Source organism: Ornithorhynchus anatinus, chromosome 20, assembly GCF_004115215.2.
Source record: "Ornithorhynchus anatinus isolate Pmale09 chromosome 20, mOrnAna1.pri.v4, whole genome shotgun sequence".
Classification (NCBI taxonomy): Eukaryota; Metazoa; Chordata; class Mammalia; order Monotremata; family Ornithorhynchidae; genus Ornithorhynchus; species Ornithorhynchus anatinus.
This window is the reverse complement of record NC_041747.1, coordinates 13,269,040-13,293,358: the sequence shown is the minus strand read 5'-3', so window position 1 is coordinate 13,293,358 and position 24,319 is coordinate 13,269,040. Positions and strand designations below refer to the sequence as shown.

The 24,319-nt window shown below is 49.3% G+C and overlaps 1 protein-coding gene across 2 annotated transcripts in view; it reads left to right on the top strand.

Moving 5' to 3' along the window:
- Positions 1–11,738: 11,738 nt before the first annotated feature.
- Positions 11,739–24,319, top strand: part of REV1 (REV1 DNA directed polymerase) — a 72,802-nt gene continuing 60,221 nt past the window's right edge. For both annotated transcript variants that reach the window (XM_029048111.1, XM_029048108.1), the window contains exon 1: positions 11,739–11,795. The gene's annotated coding sequence lies outside the window, so the exon portion shown is untranslated. The remainder of the gene's footprint in view (positions 11,796–24,319) is intronic.

Here is a 24,319-nt window from a genome sequence, read left to right as displayed (position 1 = left end):
GGACAAACGTCTTCCACTCCCCCCGACTCCTGGGGGAACAGAGAGGAATCTCACCACACTCCCCAATGCTGCTCCTACACCATCCCACCCACTCCATCCCTCACTGCCTCCTCCTTGGAAGCCCAAATCACCAACCTCTGCCACACACTATAGGTGAGAGTTCTTGTCATTTAGGCCGCTTCTGAGCAGTGGTAAAAGGCTTCTCCCCTTCCTTCTTTCTCTTTCTTCTCCTGTACTAACTCTATTCTCCCAAGCAGTATGGCCTAGGGGATAGAGGACAGGATTGGGACTCCAAAGGCTGTAGTCCCAGCGCCGCCATGGTCTGCTGTATGACCGTGGACAAGTCATTTCACTTCTCTGTGCCTCAGTTACCTCATCTGCAAAATGGGGATTCATTCTGTGAGCTCCATATGGGACATGGTCTGGGTCCAAACTGATTAGCTTCTGTCTAGCCTGGCGCTTAGAACAGTGCTTGGCACATAGGAAGCGCTTCACAAATACCACAATTATTATTATTACTATTTGGTGCAGGGCTCTGCGAACAGTAGTTCAGTCAATATGATTGCTTCTAGACTAAACTCGTGTGGGAAGAGAACACGTCTACCAATTCTGTTATAATCTGCTCTCCCAAGTGCTTAGTACAATACTCTATGCACAGTAAACATTCAATAACTATGACTGATTGATTTCCTTGTGTCGTGCTGTGATAGGGAAATTCTGTTCCTCAGGCTGCCTCGTCTGTGGAGAGAGGAAGTGGATTCTGAGCTGAGGGCAGAGGTGGAAAACAAGAAATCAGGAGCATCGATTGGTATTTTCCGTTTCCCTACGAAGACTTCTAGGAATCAATCAGTGGTATTTATTAAGAGCTTTATTGTGTGCAAAGGACTGTACTAAGCACTTGGGAGACTAGTGATAGCATTTATTAAGTGTTTACTATGCGCAGAGCGCTGTACTAAGCAGTGGGAAAGAATACGTAAGTGGGAAGTAGACACAGTTCCTGTCTTTGAGAGGCTCATAATCAAGGACACTGCAACACAATAGACGTGATAAAGAAGCAACATGGCCAGTGGATAGAGCACAATCCTGGGAATCAGAGGACTGGGGTTCTAATCCGAAGGCTCCGCCTCTTGCCTGCTGTGTGACCTTGAGCTTCACTTTCACTTCACCTCTCTGTGCCTTAGTAACCTGGGGATTAAGACCATGAGTGCCATAGTGCCAATTGAGACTGGGATTGGGTCCAATAATAATAATAATAATAATAATAATGGCATTTGTTAAGTGCTTACTATGTGCCAAGCACTGTTCTAAGGACTGGGGTAAATACAAGATAATCAGGTTGTCCCATGTGGGGCCTACAGTCTTAATTTCCATTTTACAAATGAGGTAACTGAAGCAGAGCGAAGTTAAGTGGCTTGCCCAAGATCACACAGCAGACTAGTGGCGGGCCCGGGATTAGAACCCATGTCCTCTGACTCCCAAACCCGTGCTCTTTCCACTAAATCACGCTGCTTCTCAATCTGATGGTCTTGTATTCACTGGCATATAGTAAGCGCTTAACAAATACCATTAAAAAAAGATCGCTGCCTTCAAGGAGATTTCAGTCTAACAATGGGCTATTAAAGGGACAATAAAGGGACAGTTTTCTAAGGTCCTCAATTCTGGCCACTAGGTAGAGTCTGTCCTTAGGTTTGTGATTTTCCTGCACAAATTCACAAAGAACCGTGAGGTTCTTGCCCCCTTTATAGGTTAGTCTGTACATAAAGAGGGAAGAGAATTTTGGGGGTGGAGGGTGGGGATTTCTCGCTGAAAACACTGAGGATATCCTGGGGGTGGATAAGAGAATGGATGAAGGGGCAAGAGGGAGATGGGTTCCATGTCCTCCAAGAGGCCTTACCCAACTAAACCCCTATTTCCCCTACTCCCTCTCCCTTCTGCGCCCCCCTTGAACTTGGATTTGTATCCTTTATCCACCCCACCCTTTTCCCCACAGAACTCACCTACAAAATCTGTAATTTATTTTAATGTCTGTCTCCCCCTCTAAAAAAAAAAATTGGTATTAAGCGCTTACTATGTGCAGAGCACTGTTCTAAGCGCTGGAGCAGATACAAGGCAATTGGGTTGTCCCACTTGGGGCTCACATTCTTAATCCCCATTTTATAGATGAGGTAGCTGAGGCACAGAGAAGTGAAGTGACTTGCCCACAGTCACACAGCTTACAAATGGCAGAGCCAGGATTCGAACCCATGACCTCTGACTCCCAAGCCTGTGCTCTTTCCACTGAGCCATGCTGCTTCTCTAAACTGTAAGCTCCATGAGGGCAGGGAATGTGTCTACCATCTCTATTATAGTGTCCCCTCCCAAGCACCTAGTACAGTGCCCTGCCCACAATAAGTGCTCAGTAAATACAATTGATGGATTGATTGAATGAAGAGGAGGAATGGGGAAAGGGACACAGAGTGAAAATCAGGTCTAGATAAGAGCCCTCCATGTGGCTCTATAGAGGACTCCCTTTACCCTTCAGGTTCCTCCATCTCCCTGGAAGTATCAATTCTTCTCTGCCACCTCTCCCTTCACGCCTCGCACACACACACACACCACCAACCTCCTCAGTCTCAGAATTCTGAGGGGATTTTTTGATCCTAAACCCCTCAGATCTCTACAAATGATCGTTTCAAGTATGCTCGGCCCTTTGCTGGCTGTCAGCTTTGAAGGGATAGAGAGAGTAATAGGGGTTAGTAGCATTTATGAATCGCCAGCTGGGCGGAAAACTCTGTATTCAACCCTGGGAAAAAAATACATGGGTGAGATTTGGACATGGCACGGTTTCCAGCTTGGAACTTTTGCCCAGATTTGCTTTTAGCCTTTAACCCTCCCCCTGCTCTTTTCTCAAAGTTCTCTGGAGAGTGTTTAGAACAGTTTTTGACAGTTAGTGCTTAAATACTATTATTAATAATAATAATAAATGCTTTCTAGTAGTGGAGTTTGAAATGCTGAGGTGAAGTGTTTTAGAGTTGATGCATTGGCCTAAGCCTGATGTTTCTCCAAAATTCAAGTTACTTCACTCATTCAATTGTATTTATTGAGCATTTACTGTGTGTGTAAAGCACTGTTTTAAGCACTTGGGAGAGTACAACAATAAAAAGACACATTCCGTGCCCCCAATGAGCATACCATCTGAGGGGGGCGACAGGCGTTAATATAAACAATTAAATGAAGATCTGTATGTAAGTGCTGAGGGGCTGGGAGGGGGGATGTACAAATGGTGAAGAGGAAAGGGTGAAGGACTCAAAGGGAGAAGAGAAAAGGGGGGCTTGATCAGGGAAGGCCTTGGAGGATATGGGCCCTCAATAAGGCTTTGAAGGCGGGGAGAGTAATTATCTGTTGGATTTGAGGAGGGAGGGCGTTCCAGGCCAGAGGCAGGACATGGGTGAGAAGTAGGCGGTGAGATAGGTGAGATTGAGGCAGAGTGAGAGGTTTAGCATTAGAGGAGCGAATTGTGCGGGCTGGGTTATATTAGGAGGTGAGAGGTAGGAGGGGGCAAGGGGATTGACTGCTTTAAAGCCAATGGTGAGGAGTTTTGTTTGATATGACGGTGGATGAGCAACCACTGGAGTTTCTTGAGGAGCGGGGAAGTGTGTCCTGAGCATTTTTGTAGAAAAACGATCCGGGCAGCAGAGTGAAGTCTGGACTGGAGTGAAGAGAGACAGGAAGCTGGGAGGTCAGCAAGGAGGCTGATGCAGTAATCCAGAAGGGATAGGATGAGTACATGGTAATCATGCTAACATGGTAGCAGTTTGTGGAGAGGAAAGGGCGGATTTTAGCAGTTGTGCCAGTGAGACCGACCTACTCCTCACTGTGTACATGGGTGGAACAGAGAGATCTCAAAAACGAACCCTTTGAACAGAATTCGGTCTAATCCACCTGGCCTTAAGGAGCCCCACTGCTCTCAGCTCCCGTCCTTAGTTTACTTTTCCTCCTAATAAAGACCCAAGGGTCCCTTTTTCTCAGTGGGTGCAGCGGAAATAGTCACTCCGTGACACTTCAACGAATTGACTTGGGTTGGAAATCGTAACTGCAATTGAATGAAACCCCATTTTATTTGTAATGTCAACTTCTCTGTTTCTTTTAAATTGAATTGCTAAAGAGAATGTGGACTTCCTTCTGGAGGGTTTTAGATTTATTGAGGAAGCCCTTTGGGGATGAAAAACTCCCTTCAAATGCCGAGGTTTTACTAGTACATTCATCTCCAACATGCTTTTCTTTTCTTGTCTTTTCCCTTTCTGTTTGAAAGTGGCAGTTTTTGGAAAACTCCTTAACCAAGAGTAGCCTTTGCATAGTTTCAAAAAGGAGGTTGAATTAGGTGTAGAAAACTGGAAACCATGGACCTTATATGGACTAATTTAGGGAACGTGTTGGCTCAGCGTGAATTGGAAAGAGTTCCTTGTGTTTCTTTAGTTCAAAAATAGCAACCATGATTTCTAGCTAAACAAAGAAGACGTTGAACTAGTATTCTTGTCCAGGTCCAGTCTCTTGGGATTGAAAAATATTAGGTTTAATTCATGCAGATTTGGTGTGCTTATTAATGAATCAGTCGTATTTATTGAGCGCTTAAGGTGCACAGAGCACTGACCAACTTGGGAGAATATGCTATAACAATAACTAAGATTTGGTAGACACATTCCCTGCCCATTCGCTTGCTTACAGAAGCAGCGTGGCTTGGTGGAAAGAGCAGGGGTTTAGGAGTCAGAGGTCGTGGGTTCTAATCCCAGTTCTGCCACTTGTCAGCTGTGTGACTGTGGGCAAGTCACTTCTCTGTGCCTCAGTTACCTCATCTGTAAAATGGGCATTAACTGTGAGCCTCACGTGGGACAAGCCTGTACCTACCCCAGGGCTTAGAACAGCACTTGGCACATAATAAGCACTTAACAAATACCAACTATTGTTATTATTAAAGTGAGCTTGCAGTCTAGAGGGGGAGACACATAGTAATATAAATAAAATAAAGAGCGCTTAACAAATACCATTATTATTATTAATAAATACGACTGATAATAATAAACATACTCCCCACCCAAAGCGAGGTGACAGGCTGGAGGGGGAGACTGACATTAATAGAAATAAATAAGTAAATTACAGCTGTGTTCATAAGTTCGAATGTGGTCATGGGTTCAAATCCCGGCCCTGCCACTTGTCAGCAGTGTGACTGTGGGCGAGTCACTTCACTTCTCTGTGCCTCAGTTCCCTCATCTGTAAAATGGGGATTAAGACTGTGAGCCTCACATGGGACAACCTGATGACCCTGTATCTACCCCAGGGCTTAGAACAGTGCTCTGCACATAGTAAGCGCTTAACAAATACCAACATTATTATTATTATTAATAATTATTATTATAAATTGTACTCCTGGCAACTGCTGCCAGGGGGCGCCAGCAGTCCTGAATTCTCTCTCCCCGCAGGGGCTGCTGTAACATGGCCTTTTACACCTGATAAATTGCAGTATTTGGGTTTGCAAAATCCTCACTGGGTGGTTGGCAATCGATGAAAGAGCCATTTAGGGGCTATTATTCAGAGAAGCAGCGTGGCTCGGTAGATAGACTCCGGGCCTGGGAGTCAGAAGGACGTGGGTTCTAATCCCGGCTCCGCCACTTGTCTACTGTGTGACCTTGGGCAAGACATTTCGCTGGGCCTCAGTTCCCTCATCTGGAAATGGATGCTATTGATGCTTGCTTACTTGTTCTGATGCCTGTCTCCCTTCTATACTGTGAGCCCGTTGTGGGCAGGGATTGTCTCTACTTGTTGCTAAATTCCAAGCGCTTAGTACAGTGCTCTGCACAAAGTAAGCGCTCAATAAAGACGATAGAATGAATGAATGGAAAATGGGAATTAAGACAGTGAGCCCTCTGAAGAAGAGGGACTGTGTCCAACCCAATTACCTTGTAACCACCCCAGCGCTTAGTAATAATAATAAATAATAACAATGGTATTTGCCAAGTGCTTCCTATGTGCCAGGCACTGTTCTAAGAGCTGGGGTAGATACTAGGTAATCAGGTTGTCCCCCTTGGGGCCCACAGTCTTAATTCCCATTTTACCGATGAGGCAGCTGAGGAACAGAGAAGTTAAGTGGCTTGCCCCAGGTCACACAGACAAGTGGCAGAACCAGGATTACAACTCACGTCCTCTGACTCCCAAACCTGTGCTCTTGCCACCAAACCACAGTGCCTGGCATGTAGTAAGCGCTTAAAAAAATACCACAATCATTATTATTCTTCCATTTCATAATAGCGATCCACCCCTTGCTTTCTTCTTCCCGCTCCTCAGAAACCTTCAATGGTTACCCATTCCCCTCTACATAAAGGAGAAATCTCTATTCGTTTTGAAGCGCTCAATCACCTCTTTACCTCTTACACCTTCTCTCCGCTCTCTCCAGTCTTTCGCACTCTTGTTTCCTCTCCAAATAATCTAGTCTCCCGTGCCTTGTTTTCGTTTCTCCACCCCTGACCTTTTGCTCCTGCCCTTTTTGCCTGCCCGGAACTTCCTCCCACTTCAATCTGTCAGACCCAACTTCCTCCCACTTCAAATCTGTCAGACCACAGCTCTTGCCATCTTCAAAGTCCTCCTGAAATCACCTTTTCTCCAGGAGGCCTTCCCCGGCTGAATTTTAATCTCCCCAGGGTATAACCCTGCAATTACCACTTCAGCTCTGCCGCACTTGTGAACCAGAAAACTCCACTAAACTTGAAGGCATATCTAAATACCCGATTGCTGTAATACAACCTTCCCTTTTCCTTTGATGTGCTGTCTATAAATGATTTAATGTTCATTCGATCGTATTTATTGAGCGTTTACTGTGTGCAGAGCAGAGGACTAAGCGCTTGGGAGAGTATAATAGAACAGTAAGCAGACACATTCCCTGCCCACAACGAACTTCCAGTCTAGAGGGGGAGATGGACATTAATAAAAATAAATGACCGATGTGGACATAGTTCTGTGGGGCTGGGAGCGGGAGATGAATAAATGGAGCAAGTCAGGGCGATGCGGAAGGGATTGGGAGAAGAGGGAAGGAGGGCTTAGTCAGGGAAGGCCTCTTGGAGGAGATGGGCCTTATCGAAGAGGGGGGAGAGTAATTAGCTGTCGGATTTGAGGGGGGAGGCGAAGATTGTAAACTCTTTGAGCTCCTGGGTCCTTAGGCCCTGAGCCCTTGGTGGGATAGAGATTGTCCGACTTGGGGAAGCAGCCTGGGCTAGTGGAAGGCGCAAGGGCCTGGAAGTCTAATCCCTACTCCTCCGCTTGCCTGCTCTGTGACCTTAGGCAAGCCGCTTAACTTCTCCGTGCCTCGGGTTACCTCATCTATAAAATGGGGATTAAGACTGCGAGCCCCATGTGGGACAGGGACCATGTCCAGCCTCATACCTTGTGTCTACCCCAGCGCTTAGAAGAGTGCCTGGCACATAGTAAGCACCTAGAAAATACCATTAAAAAAAAGGAACCAGATACCCGACAGTCATACAGATACAGATTAAACGTAAACCCTTCACATTTTGTGACTTCAGGTTTGTGTTTCTGTTTTCCATCTCTGATATGAAGCGGAAGCAGCATGACGTAGTGCATAGAGCAGGGTCCTGGGAGTCAGAAGGTCATGGGTTCTAATCCTTCCTCTGCCACTTGTCTGCTCTGTGACCTTGGGCAAGTCACTATCTTCTCAGTTACCTCATCTGTAAAATGGGGATTGAGACCGCGAGCCCCACATGGGACGGGGACTGTGTCCAACCTGATTTGTCTGTATCCACCCCAGGGCTTAGAACTGTGCCTGGCGCATGGTAAGCACTTAATAAATACCATCATCATTATTATCATTATTATTATGAAGCATGTGTTGTGGCTCCCATGAGGGAAGGCCTATTCTAGGCAGACATTCAGGGAAGGCAAAAATTCTCCTTAAATTTCACTTTGGGAAGACTTCCTGGATGAACTGGGATATTTCTCAAACGATCTGAACTAATTACTTCCCTCCTCAAGGATGCAGGGTGGTTCCCTATTCTCTTTTGATGGAAATGAAAATTTTTAGCCAGAGATTTCGGCCTTCTCTACCAGAAGCTCAAAGGGGTGGGATAAGTTTGTTATTTTTCTTGGAAAGACTACAGAGCAGTGGGAAGGAGTAGGGGGTAGTGGAAGGGCACAGTCTGGAAGCGCTTAGTACAGTGCTCTGCCCACAGGAAGCGCTCAAAAGTTTGGGCTTGGCAGTCAGAGTTCATGGGTTTGAATCCCGGCTCTGTCAGCTGTGAAACTGTGGGCAAGTCATTTCACTTCTTTGTGCCTCAGTTCCCTCATCTGTAAAATGGGGATTAACCGTGAGCCTCACGTGGGACAACCAGATTACCCTGTATCTACTCCAGTGCTTAGAACAGTGCTCTGCACATAGTAAATGCTTAACAAATACCAACATTATTATTATTATTACAGATGAATGAATGGAAGTGGGAGGGCCAGCGTTAAAGTCTCACCTTGGGTAAGTCACTTAATTGCCCCGTACCTCAGTTTTCTCATCTAAAAAATGAGGTACTTGTTTTTCTCTCTACCTCATGGGGTTATTGTGAGGGCCAAAACGAGCTGTGTGTGAGAGTGCTTTAGGGAATAAAAGCGTCATGCAAAAAAAACAACAAAAAACCACAGCTAAGGTAGGAAGATCAGGTATGTCATTTTCTCAGCCAAAGCCTCAGGCACAAAAGAGGAGGAAACTTCATCTTTAAACAAGTCGAATCCAATCAATTTACTCAGATGCAAAGGGTGACAGAACAACAATTGGGAATCCGTGCTTTGTGGTGTCCAGATTCATAGCGTGTAATAAGATCCCTCTGTGGGTTATCTGTGCTTTTTAAAATATTCTTCCACCCCCCTCCCCTTCCCCATCTCCCTCTAAATAAATAGAAGGACCTTCTTTACTAATCCCTGGAGCCAAAAATCATGGGGTGGAGAAGCTGTGAGGTCAAGCAGGGGGGAACTCTGTTCTGCCTGATCTCCAGGGAGGCCAACTCAGGAAACAGGTTGGCTTTTGGGCTTAGGGGAGCAGGAGGAAATAATAATAATGGTATTTGTTAAGTGCTTACTAGGTGCCAAGCACTGTTCTGACCACTGGGATAGATACAAAGTAATCAGGTTGTCCCACGTGAGGCTCACGGTCTCGATCCCCATTTTACAGATGAGGTAACTGAGGCCCAGAGAAGTGAAGTGGCTTGCCCAAGGTCACACAGCAAACTAGTGGTGGAGCCGGGGAGGTGGATCCATGGGGGGGCAAGGGGGTACCCTGCCCCCTCTCCCAAGAAGGCCACCTCCTCTGCATTCATTCAATAGTATTTATTGAGCGCTTACTATGTGCCGAGCAGCCTCAATCAATTAGTTGTATCTTGGCTCAGTGGAAAGAGCCCGGGCTTGGCAGTCAGAGGTCATGGGTTCGAATCTCCACTCTGCTCCTTGTCAGCTGTGTGACTGTGGGCAAGTCACTTCACTTCTCTGTGCCTCAGTTCCCTTATCTGTAAAAGGGGGATAAAGACTGTGAGCCTCACGTGGGACAACCTCATTCCCCAGTGTCTACTCCAGTGCTCTGCACGTAGTAAGCGCTTAACAAATACCAACATTATTATTATTAATTGAGGGCTTACTAGGTGCACAGCACTGTACTAAGCGCTTGGGAGAGCATGATGGCTGCAGAGCTACAAGCTCGTTATGAGCAGGGACTGTGTCTTAGTGTCCTCTCCCAAATAGTGCAGTGCTGTACACACAGTAAGAGCTCAGTAAATACGGTTGACTGAATGAATGCCATGTAATGTAAATGTAATTTATGTAAATATGCATATTAATAGCCGTCTCCTCCTCTAGGCTGTGAGCTCGTTGAAGGCAGGAAATGTGTCTGCTTACCGTTATAGGGTCCTCTTCCAAGCGCTTAGTGCAGTGTTCTGCACACAGTAAGCGCTCAGTAAATACGGTTGAACGAATGTCGTGTAATTTATTTTAACGTGTCTCCCCCTCTAGCCTGTGAGGTCTTCGGGGGCAGGGAAAGTGTCTGTTCTTGCACTGTCCTCTCCCAAGCACTTAGTACAGGGTTCTGCAGACAGTAAGCGCTTAGTAAGTACAGTTGACTGAATGAGTGCCATGCAATGTAAATGTGATTTGTTTATTTTAACGTCTGTCTCCCCCTCTAGCCTGTGAGCTCGTCGGGGGCAGGGAAGGTGTCTGTTATTACGGTCCTCCCCCAAGCGCTTAGTACAGTGTTCGGCACAGAGTAAGCGCTCAGTAAATACGGTTGACTGAGCGAATGCCATGCAATGAGAAGCAGCGTGGCTCAGTGGAAAGAACCCGGGCTTGGGAGTCAGAGGTCATGGGTTCGAATCCTGACTCTGCCACTTGTCAGCTGTGTGACTGTGGGCAAGTCACTTCACTTCTCTGTGCCTCAGTTCCCTCATCTGTAAAATGGGGGTAAAGACTGAGCCTCACGTGGGACAACCTGATTACCCTGTATCTACTCTGTACGTAGTAAGCGCTTAACAAATACCAACATTATTATTATGCAATGTAAATGTAACTTGTTTATTTTAACGTCGGTCTCCCCCTCTAGCCTGTGAGCTCGTCGGGGGCAGGGAAGGTGTCAGTTGTTGCACCGTCCTCTCCCAAGCGCTTAGCACAAGGTTCTGCACCCAGTAAGTGCTCAGTAAATAGTTGACTGAACGAATGCCATGCAATGTAAATGTAATTTGTTTATTTTAACGTCTGTCTCCCCCTCTAGCCTGTGAGCTCGTCGGGGGCAGGGAAGGTGTCTGTTATTGCACTGTCGTCTCCCAAGCGCTTAGTACAGGGTTTGGCACAGAGTAAGCGCTCAATAAATTCGGTTGACAACGAATGCCGTGCCATGTAAATGTAATTTGTTTATTTTAACGTCTGTCTCCCCCTCTAGCCTGTGAGCTCGTCGGGGGCAGGGAAGGCGTCTGCGGTTGCACTGCCCTCCCCCAAGCGCTCAGTACAGTGCTCGGCCCCCGGTAACCGCTCAGTAAATAGGATCGACGGAGTGAACGCCATGTGAATTTCATGCATTTGTGCTCATTACCGGCCGCCTCCCCACCGTGGGGCTCGACGGGGAGCAGGGCACGCGCCTGCTCCTTTGCTGCAGCGGGCCCTGCCCAGCGCTTAGCACAGCGCTCCGCACCGCTCGCGGAAAAACGAAGGAGTGGGCGGTTGCAACGGCTTCCAAGGAGGGGGGAGGAATCCGCGTGCGCGCTGCAGGCGCTGCACCAGGCGCTGCACCGCAGCCCCCCGCGCTGCTGCAGGCGCTGCTGCAGGCGCTGCAGCACGCGCTGCACCAGGCGCTGCACCGCAGCCCCCCGCGCTGCAGCGTCGATCCGCAGCGGGCCCGGCAGGGGGCGCCGGCGCTCCCGGCCGCAGCGCCGGGGGAGGGGGGCGGGGCCGCCCGCTCCCTCCCCGCCAGACGGTCACGTGCTCCGGGGGGGGGTGGGAGAGTCTGCGCCGCGCGCCCCCCTTGGTCGTCGCCCTGGGGAGGGGCGCGAGCCGCGGCGGGGGGCGCGAGGGGGAGAGGCGCGCGCGCCGGCGCGCCTGCGCAGTGGGGGCGAGGGCGCGCGCGGGGCCGCCCGCCCGCCGGGGGCTGGGGAGCGCGGCGCTCGCGACGTGACGCCCCCGCGCGCCACCCGGACGCGCGCGCGCGCCCAACCGCTGCCGCCGCCGCCGCCGCCGCCGCCGCCGAGGGAGCGAGAGGGACGCGCCGGGCATGGTGGACCCGCGCCGCCGGGAAGGTGAGAGACCGACCGCCGCACCTCCGTCCGGTTATGTGTGGGTCCGGGGGGGGGGGCCCTTCACCACCCCCCCGGTCGCTTCCCGCCCCGTGGGTGGGGGGGGGGAATCCCCGCTCGCGGCGGCCCCCTTCCCCCCCTCCTCCCACTGCGCGTGCGCGCTGGGGGGGGGGGCGGGGGCCCCTCTCAGCCCCTCAGGGGCGGCGGCCCGACGCCCTCCCGCCCCCAGCGCTCAGCACATAGTGAACGCCCCTCGTCAGGAGGGTTGGGGGGAGGGGGGGGGTTAGTCCTCAGCCCCGAAGCTTCGCCCCGTCAATCACGCAGGCGTCTCTGTCGAGCGCTGACTCTGCGCAGCGCGCTGGGCCCAGCGCCCGCGGGGGGGGGGGGAAGGGAGAGGCCGGTCCCGACACCTGTCACCACCCTGGTCCGTCATAATAATGCGGCTATTTGGTAAGCGCTTACTGTGTGCGGAGCACTGTTGTAAGCGCCGGGGGAGAGGCAGGGTCGTCAGGGGGGGTCCCACGTGGGCTCCCAGTCTTAAGCCCCATTTTACAGAGGAGGTCACTGAGGCACGGAGAAGCGAGCTGACTTGCCCGCAGTCACACAGCTGACGAGTGGCAGGGTCGGGCCCTCATTGCCCTGGGGATGCCCAGGACGGGCCTGGGCACGCGGCTGACAAAGGCCAGCGTGATGATTAGTAAGGGGCCGAGTGGGGATTAGAACCCAGGACCCCTCCCCGGCCCCGTGGCTACTCCATCCTAAAAGGGAGCCCGAGAAAGGACCTGGGGCTGGCCCATCCCCTGACACGTCAAGGCATGCCTGCCTGCAGAAATTCCCATTTTCCCTTAGGAAAGGATACCCCTAGTCCTCTTCTCCAGGCCACACTTGCGGTCCCCTGCCCCATTGGCGTCCCCCTCCCCCCCCAATTTTGCTCTTTTCCTACCACCCCCATCCCCAAGAGAGAAGCAGCGGGGCCTAGTAGGTGGAGCCCAAGCCTGGGAGTCAGAAGGACCCGGGTTCCAATCCCGGCCCCCTGCCACTTGCCTGCCCGGTGACCTTGGGCAAGCCGCTTCGCCCCCCGGGCCTCGGTCCCTTCGTCTGGAAGATGGGGATAATAATAATGTTGGTATTTGTTAAGCACTTACTATGTGCAGAGCACTGTTCTAAGCGCTGGGGTAGATGCAGGGTCATCAGGTTGTCCCACGCACCGCATCCCCGTTTTACAGATGAGGTAACTGAGGCACAGAGAAGTTAAGCGACCGGCCCACAGTCACCCAGCTGACAAGGGGCAGAGGCGGGATTCGAACCCATGACCTCTGACTTCCAAGCCCGGGATCTTTCCACCGAGCCAGGCTGCTTCTCTAAGAGCGTTGGCCCCGACGTGGGACGGCGACCGCGTCCGACCCGATCGGCGCCTCTCCGCCCCGGCGCTTGACGCGTGTTCACGGTGGAAGGAAAGCCGTCCTCGTCGTCGTTATTATAATAATGTCGGTATACAGCGTGGCTCGGTGGAAAGAGCCCGGGCTTGGAAGTGGGGGTCATGGGTTCCAATCCCAGCTCTGCCACTTGTCAGCTGGATGTCTGTGGGCAAGTCACTTCTCTGTGGCGCAGTTACCTCACCCGGAAAATGGGGATTAACTGTGAGCCTCACGTGGGACCACCTGATGACCCCGTGTTTACCCCAGCGCTTAGAACAGTGCTCTGCACAGAGTAAGCGCTTCACAAATACCAACATTATTATTAGTAGTCCACGTGCACATAGGGGAGAGGGTCAGCTCCTACAGTCCTCCCATCCCCGTTTCCCCCCACCCCCGGCTCTCCCCCCTGTAAATACTGCACCTCTCTGCCCAGCCCGGTCACAGGGAGCTGAACCTTTAATCCCAACGCTTTGTGCCGCGATGTTTACTGCTGCATAAATGGACTCTGTAATTCCTAAGGCTGCCTCTGCTACTTGGCCGATTTTCAACTAGAGGAAACCGTAAGAATAGTTCCGCGACCGGGTCAAAAACCAGAGTTCATCCGTCGACTAAAATCCGATCCGGGGCGGGTCGATCTCACGACCACGGTTGGTACTTAGGTTTATACGCCCGCCGGTGGCACTCTTGTGCGTTCTGCCACCTTTACCTTTATCCCGCCACGAGAAGCCGTAGCGTCATTTCTCCGGCTCCCGCTTCCTGAAGATAATTTGTGCTGGCTTGATTTTTTTTTTTTTTTGGCCCCCCACCCGTCAGACGACCATCCCCTCAGGACGATCGGTCGATCGGTGGTATTTATCGAGTGCTTACTGTGTGCGGACTAGTATACCAAGTGCTTGGGAACATACAATTCAGTAGCATGGGAGTCAGAGGACCTGGGTTCTGATGCCGCCTCTGCAGATTGCTTGCCGGGTGACCTTGGGCGAGTCACAGCTCCTCTGTGCGTCAGCTATAAAATGGGGATTGAGTCCCTGTCCTCCCCTCCTACTTAGACCGTGAACCTCATGTGGGAGCGGGACTGTATCCATCCTGGTAAACTTGTATCTACCCCTGCCACTTAGAACGGCCCCTGACAGGTCGGAAGTGCTTAACAAATAACCACCAGAAAACAAAATCGGAGTTGGCAGAACCGTCCCCTGCTCGCCCCGCACCCACTTGATCAATCGGCGGTTTTTCCAAGGTGCTGCAAAAGTAAAATATTCTTGAAAATCGCAGCTCCGCCGTGACGGTTATCTCTCAGCCGCTGCCGCCTCTCTGAGAGTCCCCAGCAGCCTATCCGAGTTCAGACCTCAAAAACCACTAGACGCTGTGTCCCTTTTGTTAGTAAATGTACAGGATGGATGGAAGCCAAGATCTCTTCCTCTCTCTCTCTGTGTCACTTCTTCCATCCGTTTACCCGCTCATTAGAACCCCGGGGAGCTTCTCCACTACTCTCAAGGGGTGTGGGGATGTCCCTCTTATTTGGTGCTAGGACAGAGTGATCATTTGTCCATTTCTCTACCGGGCGATCCACTTTTCTGCAGGGCCCGGCAACCGATAGCCATAGGTCTGGTATTTGATTGCAAAGCCCTCCCCCTCTGATTCTGCCGCCGAGTCTGTCGTTTGGAAGCGGCACTTGGGCTCAGGAGACCTGGGAAGGGAACGCAAAGGCTCTGGAGGGAGGGGGAGAAAACCCGGGGGGTCCCCAGAGAGTCACTGGACGGGTCGGTGGTCTCGGATGGACGTCTGTAAAATGGTGCACCCGTCCTTTTGTGTGATATCATGTGTGGCTCTGGGTCTCTTATCTGCGAGGACAATTAGCAGCCACCCTAGAGAAAGAAGAAGCCTTGGCATAAATAGTGTTGTCTTTCCTCTACACACACGCACGCTCACACACACGTATGTTAAAGGCCCCCGTTCAACAAACTGCGGCTCCCACTGTATGATGTTGGCGGTTTGTTGCTTATTAAGTTGGCTGCAGCCTCTGATTACTCTCATACTCATTTTTGTATCGGTTATTTTGCGTTCTGTCGATTTAGTAGTGACTCGACTTAGATTTTTAAAATGTATTCCCTCCCCAGCACCCTGTATTTTTTTTTCCTATTGCATAAACGGTGAATGAGCTCCATAATGGGGGATTCTGTTGGAAGAGAGACTGCAGTTTATGTCAGCTGCCGTCTATATAATAAAAAGAATTACAGCATTCTTGGTGTCCACTGCGTGCTAAGACCTGGGGCAGACACAACATTAGGGGCTTGGGCATTTCGGATCAGCTCTCCCAAGCGCTCATTACAGTGTCTTGCACACAGTAGGAGCACTCAAGCAGTATGATTGAATGGATCAGGAAAGGGAAGGGCGTTTTCTGTTGGCATTCCCATTCCCAGAAAATTGTGACCAGTCAGTTCCATCACCAACACTCCTTTTCACTTTGGTTGGAACGGCGTGTTTTTCATCTGCATGTGGCCTTTTCTTGGCGAGGGGGCTGGATGAGAGGGGAATGCTCGATACCGACTTAAAACCGCAAGAGCAGCTTCAGTCTGAGCCCCCACAAAAGTAACATGGCCCAACGGAAAGAGCCCGGGCCTGGGAGACAGAAGACCTGGGTTCCGATCCCCGGCTCTGCCGTTTCTCCGCCGCATGACCGTGGGTCAGTCACTTCACTCCTCTGGGCCTCGGTTACCTCCTCTGTAAAATGGGGATGAAGACTGTGAGCCCCAGGTGGGACCGGGATTGTCTCCAATCTGATTAGCTAATGTCTGCCCCAGTGCTCAGTACAGTGCCTGGCATGTGGTGATGGCTTAACGGATACCCTTAAAAAAAAAAATTAGAAAATTAGAGATGCTGGCCAAAGCGGAGCGGTGATAGTAATTAGACTGCCTGAATTGTGCGCAGGTGATTAAAATTGGGTAGAGGTCTCGACACAACTGTTTAACCAGTTACTTAATTACTAGTAGCTGGCAGAGGTTATAGTTAGCCCAAATGGGTCTTTTCACTAATTCTGTGCAGACTCAAGGTAATTAAAGCAAAAAAAAAAAAAAAAAGTAAAGTCCCCATAGATTCCTCTCTTCCTCTGATGTTTTGAATTGTTTTCCTTTCTCGGGTTTGGCCATTCATTGTATTTTCTTTGCTGTATTTGAGGTCTTGCAGTTCATCTTCTTAATGGTAGACAAAAATATACCCCGGTAGTAGGTCGGTGCAAATGAAATTTGCATACAAATTTTGGGTTTTTGTTGAGCATAAGCTATGTCACCCTGCAATCTTTAAGTCACCGAACCTGGGAGTTTAGATTTTTTTAAGGTTAGAGAGAGCGAACTTAATGCCGACCAAATAAATCCGGGCAGAAACGGTGGAACTTGAAGGGTGTTGAGCATGCTAGCTGAAGCAAGCTTCAGTTTTCATTGATGGTGTGGTGAATGATTATTCCTTCAAGATTGAGGTCTGTCGACCGCTTGCCTTGGAATCAGAGAAAGTCCTTGAGAGGCCTCGTGTGACCCCCAAAATCGCAAATGCCAAAAGTGAACCTCCTTCCACTTTTATGAAAACACCCTCCTTCTCTCCCTTCCTCTCTCATTTTTCTGCTCAGAAGAGGAAGCAACGTGGCCTAGTGGAGAGAGCACGGGCCTGGGAACCCAAAGGACCTGGGTTTTCATGCTTGCTCTGCCCCTTCTCTGCCAGCTGACCTTGGGCAAATCACTTGACTTCTCTTAGTACAGTGCTAAGCATTTAGTACAGCTGTCTACACTCCGTAAGCGTTCAATAAATATGACTGAAAGAATGAATTCTCCGTGCCTGACATCTCTCATCTGTAAACTGGAGATTAAAAGTGTGAGACCCTTGTGGGACATGGACTGTGTCCAACCTGATTGGCTTGTATCTACCCCAGTGCTTAGTACAGTGCCTGGCACACAGAAAGTGTGTAATATTTTTTTTTAAAAAAAGAGGAGTCACTGTGGAGAAAGGTCTGATCAGGCCCAGAGTACACCTTTGACGCTCTTCTGGAGCTATTCGTGAGCTCGGGATAGAGCACTCTGGTTCCCTGCCACAGTGACACAGGAACTTAACCATCCCTCTAGACTCCGATCTCGATGTGGGCCGGATTGTGTCTGTTAGTTGTTATACTGTACTCTCCCAAGCTCTTAGTACAGTGCTTTGCACACAGTAAGCGCTCAAGAAATAAGATTGAATGAATGAGTGAATCCAAGCTCCCATGCTTTGACCACCCTCCCGATTCATCATGTTGCCTTCAGGCAGGGATGAATATTGAGAATTTTGATCCATTGGCATAATTTTCCCCCCTTGTAAGAAAAGATGTGGTAAAATTCAAAATCCAATGGAAATCTTGGCTTTTACCTATATTTAGGTTCGAAAAGTCTGAGAAGCAGAAAGTGGATAGAGCGCAGGCCTGTAAGTCAGTGGTCTTGGGTTTTAATTCCGGCTCCGCTGCGTGGGCTTGGGCAAGTCGTTTTAGACTGTGAGTCCATTGTTGGGCAGGATTGTTTCTTATCTGTTGCCGAAGTGTTCATTCCAAGCTCTTAGTACAGTGCTCTGCATACAGTAAGCAATCAATAAATACGATTGAATGAATTTCACTTCTCTGTGCCTCGGTCCCATCATCTGTAAAATGGGGATTGAGACCATGAGGCCCACGTTGGACAGGAAGTGTTACCAAGCCGATTTGCTGGTATCCACCCCAGCGCTTAGGACAGTGCCTGGCATATAGAAGTACCACAATTATTATTATTATTGTTATTATCCAGGAATCAGGAGGTGGCTTGCGAATCCCCTAGCACCCTCTGACCCACATAGTAGAGTGGAAAGCCTGCGTTTGGGAAGACCAGGGTGTGTACCCTGGAATACCCCGGAGGAATGACTTTTCTGTGGAGAGCCCGGGTTCTGTGGTTACGTTTTCTTGTTCCTTGGTCGGTAAGAGGTGCCGGGAGGGCCGTCCTCTTACTGGCTGGAATGGCCTTTTTTGGCTTCCCAGAGAGCCTCCTTTGGCCGTTCGGTTGTGAGTATAGTGCTTTGTGCACAGTAAGCGCTCAATAAATACCATTGAAATACGACGGAATGATTGCTGTGGGGCAAACCTTCATCAGGAGGTCGACTCGCTTGAAACACGGACCCCGTCAGATTTGGGCAAGGCCAGGGAGTCGACTTCCACTGTCTGGAATCGTTCAGTGTCTTTTCCTTCCGAAACACCTTCACGTTTGCCTCTTAACTGAAGCTCTAAGCGACAATTATCTCATTTTCCCCTAATACCTTATTTTCCTGTAGACTGTAAATTCTGGGCTGGCAAGGATTGTGTCTGCCAATTCTGTATTGTATTGTACTCTCCCAAGTGCTCAGTACGGTGCTCTGCACACAGTTAGCACTCAATAAATGCCATTGATTATGCGCGTGACCTTTTTAAGAAGGCTAAGCTACCAAAGCAGTAACCCACCTCCCTAATGGTGGCGGGGGAGGGAGGAGGTAAAGAATGAATTATAGTGCTCTGGTAATTATTTTGTCTTAACAATAGATACTTGGAGCTCCAGGTGAAGGGAAGAAGTGAAAGGAAAGAATTCCTCTACCTGTGGAGTCTTTTGCTGAGTGACACTGATTACAGTTTGCACAATTTCAGGCAGTCTTACTTAGAGCTTGTCTGTAGTAATATACTTTGCGGAGGCAGGCTGTGTCTTTTCGTTTCCTAAGCTAAACTTCAACAAACGACAGACAGAAATGACCTAAATAACCTAGGCGGGTTTTTTTTTTTCCTAACTCAGCTGCTCTCAGTAAAATTCACCCTACGGTTAATCGCTCGCTAACACAGTCACTCTTCGAAAATCCATCCCAGCCAGTGTTATGCTAGTATTTCATGAGAAGTAGCGTCATCTAGGGGAACGAGCACCAGTTAGGAGTTAGGACCTGGGTTCTATTCCCGGATTCTCCACTTGCCTGCTGTGTGACCTTGGGCAAGTCACTCCCTTGCCTCAATTTCCTTATCTGTAACATAAGGATTCAATTCTTATTTAGGCTCTGAGGCTCATGAGGTATAGGGATGGTGTTCAGCCTGATTAACTTGTCTCTCTCCCAGCAGTTAGAAGCGTGTTTAATGCATAGTAAAATGCATTAATGCATAGGGCTCATGAGTTCGAATCCCAGCTCTGCCACTTGTCGGCTGTGTGACTGTGGGCGAGTCACTTAACTTCTCTGTGCCTCAGTTCCCTCATCTGTAAAATGGGGATTAAGACTGTGAGCCCCACGTGGGACAACCTGATTCCCCTGTGTCTACCCCAGCGCTTAGAACAGTGCTCTGCACATAGTAAGCGCTTAACAAATACCAACATTATTAGTAAGCGCTTAATAAGAACAATTGTTCATTGCATAGTGTTGCCTCTTCTAGCGTGAAATGAAACTATCAGGTATATGTCCTTATTTTTCATTTATGGTTTTAAAGTATACAATACTTAAATGTTTTATTAACATAAATGTTTCGACAGTCAATCAGATATGCAAATTTTAAAGCTCTTGCCCAGACATCGGATAGAAAAATAATGGTGCTTTTGGTTAAGCGCTTACTGTGTGCCAAGCACAGTACTAGGTGCTGGGATAGAGACAAGACGATCAGGTTGGACACAGTCGCCTTATCTCTACCTGATTAATTTGTATCTACTCCAGTCCTTAGAACAATGCTTGGCACACAGTAAGCGCTTAACAAGTACCGTTAATTATAATTATTCACATGGGAGTCCCAATCTTGGGGAGAGAGAAAAAACAGGATTTTAATCCCCAGTTTACAGATAAGGAAACTGAGGCATAGAGAAGTTGTTACAAAGCCGGCAGGTGTGGAGCTGGGATCAGAAGTCAGGATGTGACCTCCCGCCCCGTGCTCTTTCTACTAGACCACACTGCCTCTCTCTGTCTCTTACCGTTCTTTCCCTGTTTCACCTTGACCGTGAGCCAACCCTACTGCTGGTAACCTAAACCCACTCTCTCAGTAAGTGCTATTTACTGAAGGCTTACCGTGTACACGGCCTTGTACTAAGCCCTTGGGAGCGTACAAGAGAGTCGGGGTATACGATGCCTTCCCTCAGAGAGTTTACAATCTAGTGGAGGAAACAGACGTTAATGTAAAAATGCAGATAGGGAAAGGATCAGACTCTCAGGATCTGTATGTAAGTGCTGTGCGGCCAGAGGCAGGGTGAGCTCAAAGTGCTTAGGTGTGCAGGGAGGAGAATAGGATGGGAAGATCAGAGGTTAGTCAGGGAAGAATTCCTCGAGGCGATGTGATTTTAGTACTGTAGAGTGGTGGTTTTCTTCAAATATGAAGAGGGAGATAATTTCCAGTAGGCAGGAGGGCGGGAGCAAAGGGTCGAAGGCGAGAGAGACGATCGGCGAGAGAGACGATCGAGGGAAGTAAGTAGGTGGGCTTTGGATGATTGAAGTGTGCGGCTGGATTGTAGTGGGAAGTGATCGAGGTTAGGTAGGTGGGGGAGAGCTGATAGCCTTAAAGCCAACCGTAAGGAGTTTCTGTTGCATGTGGAGACGGATGGGTAACCACTGGAGGCTTTTGGGGAGTGGGGAGATGGACGCAAAATGATTTAAAAAAAAAATGATCCGGGCAGCAGAATGAAATATGGATGGGAGAGATGGGAGGCAGAGAGGTTGGCGAGAAGGGCGATACAGTACTCGAGGTAGAACATAAGCGTCTGGCCTAACATAATAGCAGTTTAGCTGGAGAGACGGAGGTGGGTTCTGGAGAGGTGACGAAGCGGCATGGTGTGGTGGATGTGGGTCGGAAGAAAGAGATGAGCCCAATACAGTGCCAAATTTATAAGCCTGTGAGCCCGGGAGGATGGTGGTGGTGATTGCAGGGCTGGAGGAAGACAGGGTTTCGGTGGGAAGAAGAGGAATTTAGTTTTGGACCTGTGAGGTGTGCTATGTCGGCAGGACATTCAGGTAGAGGTGACCAAATCCATCAGCGGTATCTTTTGAGCACTTAGTGCAGAGCACCGTACTAAGTGTGCGGGAGAGCGCCTCTCGGATCACGACTGGGAAGGGGCGAGCGAGTCGGTGAGGGGGAAGGAGAGTGGACCCAGAGAGGTGCCAGGAAGAATTTGGTGAGTTCCTGCCTGATGGCTTCCGTTTTGGTGAAAAAACAGATAGCGGGTCATTGGGGACAAAAGATGCGGGAGTGGGCGGGAGGACGAGGTTTGGGAGGGAGAGTTGCTCAGAAGCAGTTGGCAGAGACGGTGGTCATTAAGAGCCGATGAGGACGGAGAAGTATTGTTGCCGGTCAGAAGAGAGAGCAGAATTAAAGCAGTCGAGGATGAGTTGGAGGTAGACAAGGTTGGCCTGATGCCTAGATTTTGTAGCGGAAGAAGCGAACCGTGGAGGCGATCCAGGGCTGTGGCTTGGTGGTCTGACATCGACGGGGCGACGGCAGCTGGCTTTTTTTTTAACTTGTCTTGGCACGCTCACCCCCGTCCTTTCACTTCCGCAGCTTGCTTGCAGCTTTCCATGCCTGAGCTCCCCAAATCTGCAAGTCGTAGTAGTAGTAATAATGGTATGTTAAGGACAGTGCTAAGCACCGAGGTAGATATAGGTTAATCGGACTGGACATAGTCCCCGTCGGTCTAAATAGGAGGGAGAGCCGGTCCACTGTACAGATGAGGAGACTGAGGTACGGAGAGGTTGTGACCTGCCCAGGGTCACACGGGAGACATGTGGCGGAGCCTGGGATTCGAACCCAGGTAGCCTGCCTCCCAGGCCCATGCCCTTCCACTAGGCCACACTTGTTCTCTTGAAACTGTTAAGAGCCCCATGGTCTAGTAGCCAGGGTGAGAGCAGGTAGGGCAGAGGAGTGGGCTAGGATCTCTACTGCTCTTCTCCTCCCACCCTACCCTGGTTTTATCCCCTCTGCCCTGTGGCTTTGGAACTTTTTTTTTGGTGTAGTATTTGTTAAGCACTTACTGTATGCCAGGCACTGTTCTAAGCGCTGGGGGAGATACCACTTAATCAGTTGGACACAGTCCCTGAGGGCTTACTGTGTTCAAAGCACTGTACTCATCTCTGGGGAGAGTACAATAAAACAACAGACACATTCCCTGCCCACAATGAGCCCCCGGTCTAGAGAGGGAGACAGACAATATGCATAAATAGATGAATGAAGAAAATTGATGGGATTCCCACTGAAGGAAAGGAATAACATCTAGTTATAGTTTACAGTTGAGGGCTAGCTATTCGTTTTCCAATTTTAGTAATAGAGTGGTGCCTGTTGGTGTGATTTTAAGTAGTGCAGAGAGCACATGTAAAATACATGTGCAGTGAAAGACTACAAAATAGTGAAATAGAATAAGGTTTACATGGACTACACTGGAAATGGCATGGCCTAGGGAAAGAGCACAGGCCTGGGTGACTTTCCTACCATGTGACATTGAGCAAGTCATTAACTTTTCTGAGCCTCAGTCTCCTCATCTGTAAAATGGGGATTAAATCCTACTCCCTCCTACAAGGACCCGCAGCCCCATGTGGGCCGGGGACTGTGTCCAACCTGATTATTTAGTATCTACCCCAGTGTTTAGTGCAGGGCTTGGCACATGATAAGCACTTAGCAAATACCATTATTATTACTATATGCTAGCTTATAAATTCCTCGAGGGCAGAGACTGCCTGGCTTAGTTGTAGTCTCCCCAGTACTCAGTACAGTGCTCTTCACCCAGTAGAGAGTACTCAGTAAATCCTCTCGATTGATGCACAATTACTCCTCTATATTTTTGGCTTGACTGCGATTGGAAAAAAATCCTAGTTCTGATTAGGATATGAAGTGGAGAGGCAGCATGGCCTACTGACTAGAGCACGGGCCTGGGAGTCAGAAGGTCATGGGTTCTAAGCCTGGCTCCGCCAGGTGTGTGCTGTGTGACTTGGGGCAAGTCACTTCACTTCTCTGAGCCTCAGTTCCCTCATCTGGAAAATGGGGATTAAGACTGCGAGCCCGCTGCAGGACAGGGACTGTGTTCAACGGGATTATCTTGTATCTACCCCAGCGCTTACATCAGTGCCTGGCACATAGTAAGCACTTAACAAATACCATTAAAAAAAATTGGCGACAGATATGCAATTGAATCAAAAGTGAGGTCAGACTTCTCCAATTCCCTGCTTCTACAGCAAAGATTCGAGCTGCCTGTCGACAAGCCTAGAATGAACTTGTTTATGAAGCAGCGTGGCCTAGTGGATAGAGCCCTGGCCTGGAAGTCACAGGACCTGAGTGTTAATCCCGGCTCTGCCAATTGCTTGCTGTGTGACCTTGGGCAAGTCACGTCACTTCTGGGCCTCGGTTTCCTCAACTCTAAAATGGGATTAAACCCTACTCCCTCTACTTGGACTGTGAGCCCCATGTGGGACAGGAACTCTGTCCAACCTGATAAACCTTTATCTACCCCGGTGCTCAACACATAGTAAGCGCTTCACAAATACCGTAAAACAAACAAACGAATCCCAGTATCTTCAGAGAATTAGGGCTGTCTAGGAGGTATGGAACTGTTTTGTCCTCCCATTCCACTGTCATAAGACTCGACCCAATTCTGGGTGCTCTGTTGTTTGGGGGTGTGGGGAGAGTGGGTTGGGAGTCGGGAGATCTGGGTTCTAGTTTGAGCTCTGCCACCGTTCTCCGGCAAGACACCCCATTTCCTCATCTGTAAAATGAAGGGGGAAAAAAAGCACTCTCTGAAGTCAAGGTAGTCATTTCTGTGATAGCCTGGTCATTGTAAAGAACCTTTTGTAATGGAAAAATCGCATTATAGGAACCATTGATTTGACGAGTCAAGCAGTAGATATTTGAACAGCCCTCCACGATTGACATTTTTTGATACGGATTGCTACATTATTGTGTCTTCTGCTAGAAGAAGGCTCTTACAACTCTTGCCACCCAATGAAACTTTATTGTATCAAATAGCAGGAACCTAAAATACACTTAGAGTTCAGTGAGGCTGGAAAGTATGCTTTGATCCACCGCTTCTTCCTGTACAGAACCTTGGCACAAATTTATGGATTTAATTATTCCCAGAGCAGACTCATGTTGTGGACACACCGTCC